We start from the raw sequence: 14,095 nt of genomic DNA on the forward strand, positions 1-14,095 counted from the left end.
GTCTGACAGAAGGGAAGAAATGACTGCGGTGGCCTTCTCAGACCCTGTAGGAAAGGCCTGTACCTATCCAGTGAAAGTGTCTACCTAGACTAAGAGGTATTTTAGTTATCTGACTCAGGGCATGTTGAGTGAAGCTAATTTGCCAGTCCTGGGTGGGGGCAAATCCTTGAGCTTGATGTGTAGGGAAGGGAGGGGGCCTGAATAATCCTTAAGGAATAGTAGAATAGCAGATGGAACACTGAGAAGTTATTTACTTGAAGATAGATTTCCACAATGGAAAGAAAATGAGAGGTTCTAAGATGCAGGCTAGTGGCTTGTACTATAGCATAGCCTGCTTTGCTGGTTTGTGGCGATTAGACCTGGTGGAACTGCCATCAATAAATCAAGCATGATCAGGGTGAGGGACAGGAAAGAAGGAAATATGGGGAAATGGGGTGAATGTCAGGTGGATCAGACAGATATAGTCATGAGAATCAGGTGTGGTATCCAGAATAATGTGGGAGGCCGGATTGAAGTCCTGGCCAGGAACAATGGTAATTGTGGGACTTAACAAAGAGTGAGTACAGCTGAAGGAGCCAGGGAGCAGAAAGTATATGCATCAGATATAGGAAGAAAATAGATTTTGGAAGTTATGAGAAATGTAGAGAATGAGTTGAGCATAGTTTGTGATTTTTAGGGCCTCTAAAAGTATTAAAGCAGCAGCAACTGCTGCACGCAGACATGAGGGCTAGGCTAAAACAGTAAGGTCAAGTTGTTTGGACAGAAAGCCTACAGGGTGTGGTCCTGGCTCTTGTGTAAGAATTCTGACCACACTAACCATGCCTAGGAGGAAAAGGAGTTGTTGTTTTGTAAGGGATTGAGGTTTGGGAGATTAATTGGACACGATTAGCAGGGAGAGCATGTGTGTTTTTATGAGAATTATCCTGAGATAGGTAACAGATGAGGATGAAATTTGGGCTTGACTGAAGTAATGGGGCCTATCTGCGAAGCCTTGTGGCAGTACAGCCCAGGTAATTTGCTGAGCCGAATGGGTGTCAGGGTCAGTCTAAGTGAAAGCGAAGAGATGCTGGAATGAAGGGTGCAAAGGAATAGTAAAGAAAGCATGTTTGAGATCTAGAACAGAATAATGGGTTGTAGAGGGAGGTACTGAGGACAGGAGAGTATATGGGTTTGGCACCATGGGGTGGATAGGCAAAACAATTTGGTTGATAAGGCACAGATCCTGAACTAACCTGTAAGCCTTTTCTGGTTTTAGGACAGGTAAAATGGGGTAATGGTAAGGAGAGTTTATAGGCTTTAAAAGGCCATGCTGTAACAGGCAAGTGATAACAGGCTTTAATCTTTGTAAAGCATGCTATGGGATGGGATACTGACATTGAGCAGGGTAAGCATGATTAGGTTTTAAAGGGATGGTAAGGGGTGCATGATCGGTCGCTAAGGAGGGAGTAGAGGTGTCTTATACTTGTGGGTTAAGGTGGGGAGATACAAGGGGAGGACATGAAGGAGGCTTTGAACTGGGGGAAAAGGTGGCAATGAGGTGTGGCTGTAGCCTAGGAATAGTCAGGGAAGCAGATAATTTGGTTAAAGCGTCTCAGCCTAATAAGGGAACTGGGCAGGTGGGGATAACTAAAAAGAAGTGCTTAAAAGAGTATTCTCTAAGTTGGCACTAGAGTTGGGGAGTTTTAAGAGGTTTAGAAGCCTGGCCGTCAATACCCACAACAGTTATGGAGGCAAGGGAAACAGGCCCTTGAAAAGAAGGTAATTTGGAGTGGGTAGCCTCCATATTGACTAAGAAGGGGACAGACTTAGAGTGTCTGTGATGGTCCTGTAGGCTTCCAAGGTGATTGGGCAGTGTCAGTCTTCAGCTGCTAAGCCGAGAAGATCTGGGAAGGAGTCAGTCAGAGAGCCTTGGGCCAGAGTTCCAGGGGCTCTGGGAGTGGTTGCCAAGTGAGTTGAACCATCTGATTTCCAGTGGGGTCTTGCACAGATGGGACATGGCTTAGGAGGAATCCTGGGCTGCAGGCATTCCTTGGTCTGGTGGTCAGATTTCTGGCACTTGTAGCAAGCTTCTAGGGGAGGAGGTTCTGGAGGAATGCCTGGCCACTGCAGTTCAGGCATTTGGAAGTTCTTGTGTGCTGGAGATGTGGCTGGGGTTTGTCTCACAGTGGAGGCAAGGAATTGCAACTTTTTTCTATTATTGTACACCTTGAAGGCAAGGTTAATTAAATCCTGTTGTGGGGTTTGAGGGCCGGAATTTAATTTTTGGAGTTTTATTTAATGTCAGGAGCAGATTGTGTAATAAAATGTAAATTGAGAATAAGATGGCCTTTTGACCTTTTAGGGTCTAGGGCTGTAAAGCGTCTCAGGGTTGCTGCCAAACGAGCCATGAACTGGGCTGGGTTTTTTATATTTGATGAAAAAGAGTCTAAATGCTAATTGATTTTGGAGAGGTCGGATAAAGAAAAAGGAGCATTAACCTTGACTATGCCTTTACTCCAGCCACCTTTTTAAGAGGAAATTGCTGGGCAGGTGGGGGTGGGCTAGTCACGGAACGAAACTGTAAGCCAGACCAGGTATGAGGAGGGGAGGTGATAAAAGGATTATAGGGTGGGGGAGCAGAGGCTGAGGAAGAATTGGGACCTGGCTCAGCCTGTTGAGGAGGGGAGAGGTCAGATGGGTCTGTAGAAAAGGAAAATTAGAAAGACTCAGTGACGCTTGGGGTTGGGACTGAGGAGACAGGTGGGAGGGAAAGGGGGGATTTGGGATGAGTCGCATTGGGAACAGAGACTAGGGAGGGAACAATGTCTAAAAGAATGCCTGAACGTCAGTCACCTCAGACCGTTTGCCCATTTTATGATAAGAATTATCTAGATCTTGTAGGATGGAAAAATCGAAAGTGCCATTTTCTGGCTATTTGGAACTACTGTCAAGTTTGTATTGGGGTCAAGTGGCATTGTAGAAAAAAATAAGGCATTTAGGTTTTAGGTCAGGTGTGAGTTGAAGAGGTTTTATGTTCTTAAGAACACAGGCTAAGGGAGAAGAAGGAGGAATGGAGGGTGAAATGTTGCCTATAGTGAAGGAGGCAAGTTTAAAGAAAAGGGAGAGTAGAGACATGGAGGGAAGCGGTTCGGGGGTTCTTACCCTCCAGAAAAGCGGGAAGGGGGTTGGGGCACGAAAACAAGGTGTTGGGGTGTAGAGATAAGAGGTCGGGGTGTGGAAATAAGGGATTGGGGCACAGAGATAAGAGGTCAGGGTGTGGAAATAAGGGATTGGGGCACAGAAATAAGAGGTCGGGATGCGGAAATAAGGGATTGGGGCACAGAGATATAAGAGGTCAGGGTGCAGAAATAAGGGATTGGGACACAGAGATACGAGGTTGGGGTACTTGCCCCTCCTCCAGAAAAGCAGGACTTGCTGCTAAGGGTGAAGGAGAAGGGGTTGGGGATTTCTTGCCCCCCAGAAACGTGGAGAAGGGGTAGAGACATGGAGAGAAGGAGTTGGGGTACTTGCCCTCCCCTAGAAAAGCTGGACTTGCCACTAAGATTGAAGGAGAAGGGGTTGGGGGTTTCTTCCCCCCAGAGAGGCGGAGAAGGGGTAGAGACATGGAGAGAAGGGGTTGGGGTACTTGCCCCTCCCCCAGAAAAGCGGGACTTGCTGCTAAGGGTGAAAGACCAAGGCAGGCATCCCTGCATGGTCTGACACCTCTGAAACCTGGGTGAATAATCAGAGAGGCATCCCTGCAATGATTAAACACCAAGGGAAGCCTGCCTTCCCTAGTCCGTGACCGGTGCTGGAGTTTTGGGTACACAGATAAAACGTGTCTCCTTTGTCTCTACCAGAAAATGAAAGGAATTGAAATTAAGAGAAGGGAGAGATTGAAGTGTGGCACCAAGACTGAAAGGAGAAAGAAGTTGAGGGATAGTGAAGGAGGTTGGAGAAGAGAGTAAAAAGAGGCTGTTTACTGGATTTGAAATTGGTGAGATGTTTCTTGGACTGGTCGGTCTGAGGACTTGAGATCATAGGTGGATCTTTCTCATGGAGCAAAGAGCAGGAGGTCAGGGGATTGATCTCCCAAGGGAGGTCCCCCAATCCGAGTCACGGCACCAAATTTCATGCGCATCCGTGTGAAGAGAAAACCAAACAGGCTTTGTGTGAGCAATAAAGCTTTTAATCACCTGGGTGTAGCAGGCTGAGTCCAAAAAGAGAGTCAGTGAAGGGAGATAAGGGTGGGGCCGTTTTATAGGATTTGGGTAGATAAAGGAAAATTACAGTCAAAGGGGGTTGTTCTCTGGCGGGCAGAGTGGGGGTCACAAGGTGCTCAGTAGGGGAGCTTTTGAGCCAGGATGAACCAGGAGAAGGAATTTCACAAGACAATGTCATCAGTTAAGGCAGAAACAGGCCATTTTCACTTCTTTTGTGGTGGAATGTCATCAGTTAAGGCAGGAACCGGCCATCTGGATGTGTACGTGCAGGTCACAGGGGATATGATGGCTTAACTTGGGCTCAGAGGCCTCACAGAAACCTCTTGTGAGCCTTGTGTATTTGAGACATTAGTTGGAAATTAGGTGCTGTGTTGAGACTGCACCAAAGTCTTTTAGATAATATTCATACAAATTTTCTAGCTTGAGTTTGTTACTTTCTTTATGACTTTCTTTAATCTTAATTTCTTGTTTCTGGAGGCTACAAATATTAGAGAAAAAAACAAAAACAAACTATAATTGCTTCGGTGCTGGGATAGCCTGTTAGGAGAGCATGAAGGACTTATGTTAAATTTCGCTACTGATTTATTGAAACAAGCTTTAATTGTAATTTGTTTTGATTGGATGAGAATTTAAATTACATCTGGGAAAGTTATTAAGTCAAACATATAGAAATTCCTCTAAGATGTAATATGACCCTTCCCTGTGGCAAATGTGCCTGAAAAATGTATCCCATTTCTTTTAAGCACTAAACAAAAGCAGTCATTATTTAGAAGAACCAAGACAAAAGGTATGTGAATAAGAAGGATTTTTCTTCTAACACTAAATAGTTCACATAGTCCCTTGAACTGAAGTGCAACTCTTTTGTGGTCTGAATTAATTTTCTCTTGGGGGAAAAATAATCTGCTACTTTTTAATTTTAAAACTAAAAAAGTGATCTTCTGTTTGGCCAAAAAAGTTCAAAACAATTAGAGTGGATGTCTAAATGAGTAAGAAATTAGTTATTTGTTTTTCTTGTGAAAACAACATGCTGAGTTAGAAAAAATAAAAGGATAATATTATTTCAGAGAAGGTAGGTACAATTACCTCTCAGTAAGCAGTCTTCTAGAATGCCTAATCTGAAGTTAGGGTTCAGTAAGAAGAGAGACACATCTCGACTTTCCAGAACCTAACCACACCTCATTGGGCTCTTTTTCACATTTAGATTTAGAAGATGTTTCTGCATTAGCAGGAAATGTTTGAGGAAAAGTTAAAGAAATTTTTTCAACTGAGATGCTATTTGAAATTAGTAATTCTATTATTTCTTTAAATTCCTATTCTGCTTCTTTAATTTAGATCAGATAACTCTGACTTTTTAGAGAAAATTTAAGTTATTTCCTAAAGCAAGAATTTTAAAAATTGTTTTTTAAACACAGGCTTTTAAGTAATTAGGGTTACTGAATTGCCAAGATGGAAGAGAACCTCCTGTGTCATCAAACTTTAATATCTGCCGCCCCTATTTAAAATTAGTATATTTATCTTGAGAGTAAGTTTAAAACTTTGCTTGACACAAAAAAGTGATAGGTAAATAGAAAATGACAAATTTTCCCTAGAATTCTAGATTATTTTATCTTACAACTACTGGTATTTAAAAATATTGAATGAGCCAATACTTTGAATAACTGAAAATTGTGGTAAAATAAGAAAACAAGGATCTAGAAGCAGAAATACCATTTGACCCAGCAATCCTATTACTGGGTATGTACCCAAAGGAGTATAAATCATTCCACTATAAAAGCACATGCACACGTATGTTTATTGCGGCACTCTTCACAATAGCAAAGACTCAGGACCAACCAAAATGCCCATCAATGATAGAATGGATAAAGAAAATGTGGCACATATGCACCATGGAGTACTATGCAGCCATAAAAAAGAATGCATTCATGTCCTTTGCAGGGACATGGATGAAGCTGGAAACCATTATGCTCAGCAAACTAACACAGGAACAGAAAACCAAACACCGCATGTTCTCACTCATAAGTGAGAGTTGAGCAATGAGAACACATGGACACAGGGAGGGGAACATCACACACTGGGGCCTGTCAGGGGATGAGGGAGAAGGGGAGAGAGAGCATTAGAACAAATAGCTAATGGATGCGGGGCTTAAAACTTAGATGATAGATTGATAGGTGCAGCAAACCACCATGGCACATGTATACCTATGTAACACACCTGCTCATTCAGCATATGTATCCCAGAACTTAAAGTAAAATAAAAGTAAATAAATAAATAGAAAAAATATTTCTAGTCTATTTTTAAAATAAAAGGCTTCTAGTATTTACTACATATTAGAATCACCTGGGAAGCTTTAAAAATCCCAATGCTCAGCTCTCACTCCATACCAATTAAATCATAAAAGAACTGAAAGTAATTTGTTTAATTTTATATACAGAATATATATAATTTACATATATGTAGAAACAGATTTCTAATGCATATATATTTCTAATGCACATACATTGAAATATATTTCTACATATATATGCAAACTGATCTATTTGTGGCACAAAAGTTATGTACATGTATGCCATAGCAAAGTACCACTAAAGAGTGATGTAAACAACAGAAATATATTGTCTCACAGTTCTGGAGCCTAAATGTCGAAGATAAAGGTGTCAGCAAGTTCGCTTCCTTCTGAGGCAGTGAGAAAGAATCTGATGCATGCCTCTCTCAGTTTCTGCTGGTTTAATGTGATCTTTGGCATTCCTTGACTTGTAGAAGCATCACTCCATGTCTGCTTTTTTTCACGTGGCGTTCTGTCTGTGTGAGTGTCTGTTTCTAAAAAGGACCTTCAAAAAAGGTCCTTCAAAAAAGGTCCAAATTTCCCTTTTTTGTAAGGACCAGTCATATTGAATTAAACCCACCCTAATGATTTCATTCTAGGTTGATTACCTCTGTTCAGAAATCATGACTGGTGATATTTGAGTAGGGGAAAGACTATGCTCAAGGTAGAGAAATTTGCTTCTGTAGACTTCCAAGCTGAAACTAACCCAAACCACAGGAGGAGAAGAGTTTAACTGTAAATAAAGATTAGAATGTTCACTATTATATAGGATTTAATATAATTTTAGTACTGATATAAGATTATTTTGTGACTAAATATAAACAAAGAACTTAAAAATCATTAAATATTGACTGGAAAATTTTGAGGTATGGCCATATTATGAAAAAGACAACAAAATAGCTAAAGTATTTGAGTTTAAAGGTGGACTGAGAAAGAAAAATTGTTTTTTGTTGAATTCTATGGAATTCTACTTTTTAACTTTGTGATATTTCTAGGAATGTTAACTGTTTTATATTAAAAAATGTTTTTTATTAAATACTGCTAAACACATACTGTGTCTGGCCCAATGCTAAGCATTTAGGGATCATTATTTTAAATTCTCACTAAAAACTTGCAGGTATTATTAAGTATTATTACTTTACTAACCACAGAAAGATTAAATAACTTAGCCAAATTGCTCAAATTCTGCCTGGGTCCACATTTTTCTATAAACCAAATACTCTATAATCACTTTCCATAACTCTTTCTCAAAAGTAAAGAAAATGGCTTAGTGCTTTTCCTACAGTGAATGATCAACAAATGTTGAAGTAAATTGAATATAATCAGGCTTAGAAGCTGAAGCAGTGATGAAAAATTGTGATAATAGTCGTTGCTTATTATTACATGTTAGGAGATAAATTACATATTAGGAGATAAAACAGTTGTTCAAATATCATTTAAGCAGCTGATCTGGCCCTTTCCTGTTTTCGAATATTTCAGACTTTTTGCACCTATAAAATCATCACACCCAAATGTTATACTTACCAATGCAATAATTTCTAGCTGGTGACAAATTCACATCAAGCATTTTTAATATTTGAAATATTTTGGAATTGAAAAACTCCACAGAATATTATTTTTTAAAAGAATAATTTGTGTTTGTTTGCCTGAGAGGGGAAAAATATTTTCAGGAGAAAGCAGAGGGAGTAAAAGAGGAAAAAACTGCTCTATATTGAAGTTCTAAAAATGGGGTTACCTTTATGTTACCTTTATTCTGACTTGGAAGTATGTTTCAGAGTATAAAATTTGGGATTGCTGCAAGCCAGTACCAACTGAAGGAATATTAGCATTTATAATTCAGGATGGAATTTACTACTAGTCTTCTGCTATGATTCCAGTGATTCTGAATGACCCAGTTTGTACATGGTAACTCTACACACCCACACACAAACCCACAGACACTATATGTATAACTCCAAAAGTGAAAAAAGACATTTTTCCTTATCTACCTTACAAAATGGCTATGAGGATTAAATAACTTATATAATCATCTATACGTGAGAAAGCAGTACAATTCTTACTTGAGGCCTAACTCCTATACACAGGTATCCACATAAACATATCATATATTTATATGTGTGGTTTAATTTCATTGAATGCCCTAGACTATACTTAGTATAAAAAATATATTTAAGTGTATAATCTACTGGAGGGACAAGATTTATTTTCAAGGGTCTCTTGAGATAATATGAGAGAATATACTTTGGTAACGTATAGAAGCAATGCAGATATACATGACCACAGTGTTTCCTCCTGCTGTGAAAGTGTCTCATTACTATTGCTCTGAAAAACACAAATTCAGGATTAAGGAACCTGTGTACTGTTCCCTAGGGATTCCTTTTGCCTGGTAGCTGGAGACAGTGCTAACAGCTCACATTATTTATATATGAATTCTTTCCTCCAGTGTCTCCTCTGTGCTTTGTCATTCTCTTAACTTCTCCAATTAATTATGGCCAGAGCCTATTGACGACCTGCCTGGCTTTCCTTCTCTAAAACTTCCCTGCTTTGGTTTCTGTGCTGTTATTTCCACAAGTGACCTGTGTATTCTGAGATTATGCCTCTGACATCTTTCCTGACTGCTCTCCAGCCTTGGCCCTCTTGGTTAGGTGGAACTATTAAGTGAGGATCTTTAGTTTTCTTTCTCCCAGAAGTAGACTCTGAGAGAAGGATTTGAGTGCAAAGAGTTCAATGGGAGATAATCTCAGGAAACATTGGTAGGAAGGTTTGGAAGGGAGTAAAAGAAGGAAGCCAATAAAAGTGAGTTATTAAGCAAATTATCAATGCCTAGTCCTTTGGAGAACTCTGAGAAACAGTGTAGAACATTCCTTCAAGTACCTCTTTTGGCAGGGCAAGGAAGCTGTGTTATGTACCCAACAACCCTTATCCAGCATTTGTTGAGGGTAGTTCCCAGGGCAGGATAGCTCCTCAGCACTTTTTACCTATCCAGGGTATGAACAGAGTGTACATTAATGTCCAGAGAAATTATATTAAATTCAAGTGAAAAATACTAGACTTACAGCTATTGGTATATGAAGCGTTTAGTAATTGATTGGAAGAGAATAAAAAAATATAGCCCTAAGAGAACTTTGAGTTTGTGAAGCAGGCTGTGTAGTTAAATGAAGAAGATAATTTAGTTTTAATCCAGTGAATTTGATTATTTTGTCAGGCTTGTAGTAAATTGTAATGAGGATGATAGTGTGTTGTAATCCTGTGATGGTGTTTTATATGAGACATAAAGGCTTCTCTATGACCCTCCTGCATGTGCCAACATTCTGTAGGCATAATTAATTACAATGTGGACTCTCAAATTCTAATGTGGGATGGAGGATTTTATGAAATACAAGGAAAATAGTCAGCCAGCACCCTTTATGCTGGTTCCATTAAGAGTTTTGAGAAGTTTTAACATCTGATTCCATAAAATTTTCAGGTTGAACCATCAGTAACCATAATATTCCTGATAACCCTGAATGCAATAGCCCATTTCATTTTCTATATAAAGAGATGGGCACCTCTAACTTGCCTGCATCTCTTTGTTTTATTCCCCTTGGTGTCTGGTTTATCACACACACAGATTTTAATTTTGTCCTAGATGACATCTTGGTTCAATGACCCTTTTTAAGATGCTAGTTTTATTTTAATTTGTGCTGATAAAAATCATATTTCTGTATTTCAGAAAGTTGAATAGAATTGAACTTGATCTTTAGCTAGAAATCTTCCTTCTAGCTCTTGATTGGTTTCATTTGTGTTTTGTGCATGATTATCAACACTTCTTGTGCATATTTATTATTCAAATAAACTATATTGAGGTATAATTCATGTTTAATAAGTGATATCCATTTAAATTGTAGAATTTGGTAACTTTTGTTGGTTGTATATGGGGAAACTACCACCACAATAGAGATACTGATTATTTCCATTACCTCCAAAAATTTCATCTGGCCCTTTGCAGCCCTCCCACCCTCCATGCCCAGTCCCAGGCAACCACTGATTTGCTTTGCATCCTCATAGATTAGTTTGCATTTTCTAGAATTTTATATAAATTGAATCATACAGTATATGCTCCTTTGTATCTGGCCACTTTCACTTATCCAATGATCCTAAAATGAAATAGAAAATAAAATTTTAACTTTAAATGTTAAGGTTGATAAATAAACACTGACAGCTTCAGTTTAGAGTACCCATAGCAAATTCATGAATATCTGTTCTGGTGTATACTACTAATTTGAAGGATAATCATTTATGAGCTTAAGTGAGAGGTGTCTTATGTACAGATATTCATATGTCAAAATATTGAATGAGCCTGTGTTCTCTCTACAGAATATAACATTCTGTGGAAAGCTTAAAATCTTAAATGCCTATATATTTATGCACACAGATATAATAGGTTATCTATAAAATATATACATAAAGGTATATGAAGGTATACAAATACATATAAAGATGTGTGTATATATAGGTATATGTGCATGTATTTGTGTGATAATGTAAAACATAAAATATACCTCAAAAAAATTATTCTGTCCCCCAAAGATTCTGCTATAGCCCCAGTTTCAGTCTTCCCTATTTCCTCTTTTAGTTTACAATGAAGCCTGCCTGCAACTGAACCTTTACTCTTCTTCCTTCCCTCTCACTCTTCTCCAGCTCTGTGACTTTTTTGTGTTTTACATGTCAGTAAATGGCACCCTCCTATACTTTGTAATTTCAACCAGAAACCAAAGAAAGATTCTGACACCTTATTCTCAGACACATTCTACAAGGTGAGTGCAAAAATTGCGTTTTTTGCATTGTTGGAATTTGCTGTTTGATCATGGAATACGTTCTTAAATAAATGTGGTTATCTTATATATCATTTTAATGGGCATTTCTTGCATTATTATATATATATATTTTTTGCTAATGACATTACTTGCTGTTTATTTTGTGCTTATTTTAGACTATGGAAATTAGGTTAGACAAAAGGCAAATTCCAGCAGTTTTCTTATTCGAGTTAAAAATGGGTAGTAAGGCTGTGGAGATAGCTTGCAACATCAACAGTGCATTTGGCCCAGGAACTGCAGTGGTGGTTCGAGAAGTTTTGCAAAGGAGACGAGAGCCTTGAAGATGAGGAGCATAGTCGCCGGCCATCAGAAGTTGACAATGACCAATTGAGAGCAATCATCAAAGCTGATCTTCCTTTTTTTTTTTAAATTATACTTTAAGTTTTAGGGTACATGTGCACAACGCGCAGGTTTGTTACATATGTATACATGTGCCATGTTGGTGTGCTGTACCTATTAACCCGTCATTTAACATTAGGTATATCTCCTAATGCTGTCCCTCCCCGATCTTAAGTTTTAGGGTACATGTGCACAACGTGCAGGTTAGTTACATATGTATACATGTGCCATGTTGGTGTGCTGTACCTATTAACCCCTCATTTAATATTAGGTATATCTCCTAATGCTATCCCTCCCTGATCTTCTTACAACTACTTGGGAAGTTGCCAAATAACTCAACGTTGACCATTCTACAGTTATTTGGCATTTGAAGCAAATTGGAGAGGTAAAAAAGTTCGATAAGTGGGTGCCTCGTGAGCTCAGCCAAAAAAAAAAAAAAGTCCTTTTGAAGTGTTGTATTCTCTTATTCTATGCAACAACAATGAGCCATTTCTCAATCGAATTGTGACATGCAATGAAAAGTGGATTTTATATGACAATCAGCAATGACCAGCTCAGCGGTTGGACTGAGAAGAAGCTCCAAAGCACTTCCCAAAGTCAAACTTGCACCAAAAAAAAAAGAGTCATGGTCACTGTTTGGAGGTCTGCTGCTGGTCTGATCCACTACGGCTTTCTGAATCCAGACAAAACCATTACATATAAGAAGTATGCTCAGCAAATGGATGAGATGCACTGAAAACTGCAATGCCTGCAGCTGGCATTGGTCAACAGAAAGGGCTTAATTCGTCTCCAGGACAATGCCTGACCGCACCTGGCACAACCAATGCTTCAAAAGTTGAACGAATTGGGCTACGAAGTTTTGCTTCATCCCCCATATTCACCTGACCTCTCTTCAACGGACTACTACTTCTTCAAGCGTCTCCACAACTTTTTGCAGAGAAAATGCTTCCACAACCAGCAGGATACAGAAAATGGTTTCCAAGAGTTCGTCAAATCCCAAAGCATGGATTTTTATGCTACAGAAATAAACATACTTACTTCTCATTGGCAAAACCTTGTTGATTGCACTGGTTTCTATTTTGATTAATAAAGATGTGTCTGAGCCTAGTTATAGTGATTTAAAGTCCATGGTCCAAAACTGCAATTACTTTCACACCAACTTAATACATCTAATCTATTACTGGGTCTAAGGATGCTTCTTTCAGAGTAGGTGTTGAATGCATCCACTTCCTTCCACATCTTTGGTCTAGTCTAAGTCACCACCATGCCTCACTAGACCATGGCAGTTTCCTACTAACTAGTTTGTACGTTATATATAAGTATGTATACTCTCATATACACTGTTACACTCTACATAGAACTGTCCCAAGTTATTCCTTCTGAAATGTAGATCTAATGATTTCACCCCCGTTGCCTAAAACAGTTCAATGACACTTTCATTACACTTGAAATAAATTAAAAATTATTTACACAGCCTATATGATCTTGTTGCTGCCTACATCCCCAGCTATGTCTCTTTCTTCTCTTCCCTTGTCGTAGTCAACACTAGCTTCATTGTCCTTCTCTCAGTTCTTCAGCTACTCCAACTTCTCTTCCACCTCAAGACCTTTGCCTCAGAATGTTTATTTTTCTATTCATCATTAGCTAATTTGTATTAGTCTTTCAGGTTAAAGTTTAAATTCTACTACTTCTCCAGCCTAAATCAGATCTCCTCTTCAATTATTTCACTACGCACTTTATGGCACAGTTGAATGCCTTGTTTAATGTCCATTTCCCTCATAGGATTTTAAGCTCGCTAAGGTCAAGGATTGTGTACAGCTTTCCCTGATGTAACCCTGGTGCCTGTCACACGGCTGGCTCTGCACTGAGCATTTCATAATTATTTGTTATATCATCAGTGATTAAAATTCTTATTAATAAGCTTGTGTTATATATACCTATTTGGAATAAGATGTCAAGTGTAAACATGATATAAATCCCATGGGGATTCTCAGATAATCCTGTATTACAGGAGAGTGCCAGAACTATTTCTTTTTGAGTCTTATCTTTTTGTTACATTTATCTTTCCAATCTGTGCTTAAGGTCTTTTGGGAGCTCTTGTCCTTCTTCTGAGTTTGATTCTTCCCATTTCTTTAAAAGGTGTTACCTTTCATTTATTAGGCTGTCCATACCCAATACTGATGAGATACAGTGACTTTTGTCCCCTGAGTTCCTGGCAACAGTAAATTTAAAAAGAACTATCTTGCTCATATTGAGACATCTACTTTCAATTAAATAAAATTGGAGTTTACTCTCTTCTGTCTGTTTCCAAGCCCAGTATTACTTAAGAACCACAAAGCCAGCCACAAGTTGTACCCACTTCTGGGTGCAACTTT

At 38.8% G+C, this 14,095-nt stretch overlaps 1 pseudogene; it reads left to right on the forward strand.

Annotated features, from left to right (window-relative positions):
• The first annotated feature begins 970 nt into the window (after positions 1-970).
• On the forward strand, positions 971-12,807 carry LOC134809497 (histone-lysine N-methyltransferase SETMAR-like; annotated as a pseudogene).
• Positions 12,808-14,095: the final 1,288 nt, after the last annotated feature.

This window comes from Pan troglodytes, chromosome 2 (assembly GCF_028858775.2).
Source record: "Pan troglodytes isolate AG18354 chromosome 2, NHGRI_mPanTro3-v2.0_pri, whole genome shotgun sequence".
Classification (NCBI taxonomy): Eukaryota; Metazoa; Chordata; class Mammalia; order Primates; family Hominidae; genus Pan; species Pan troglodytes.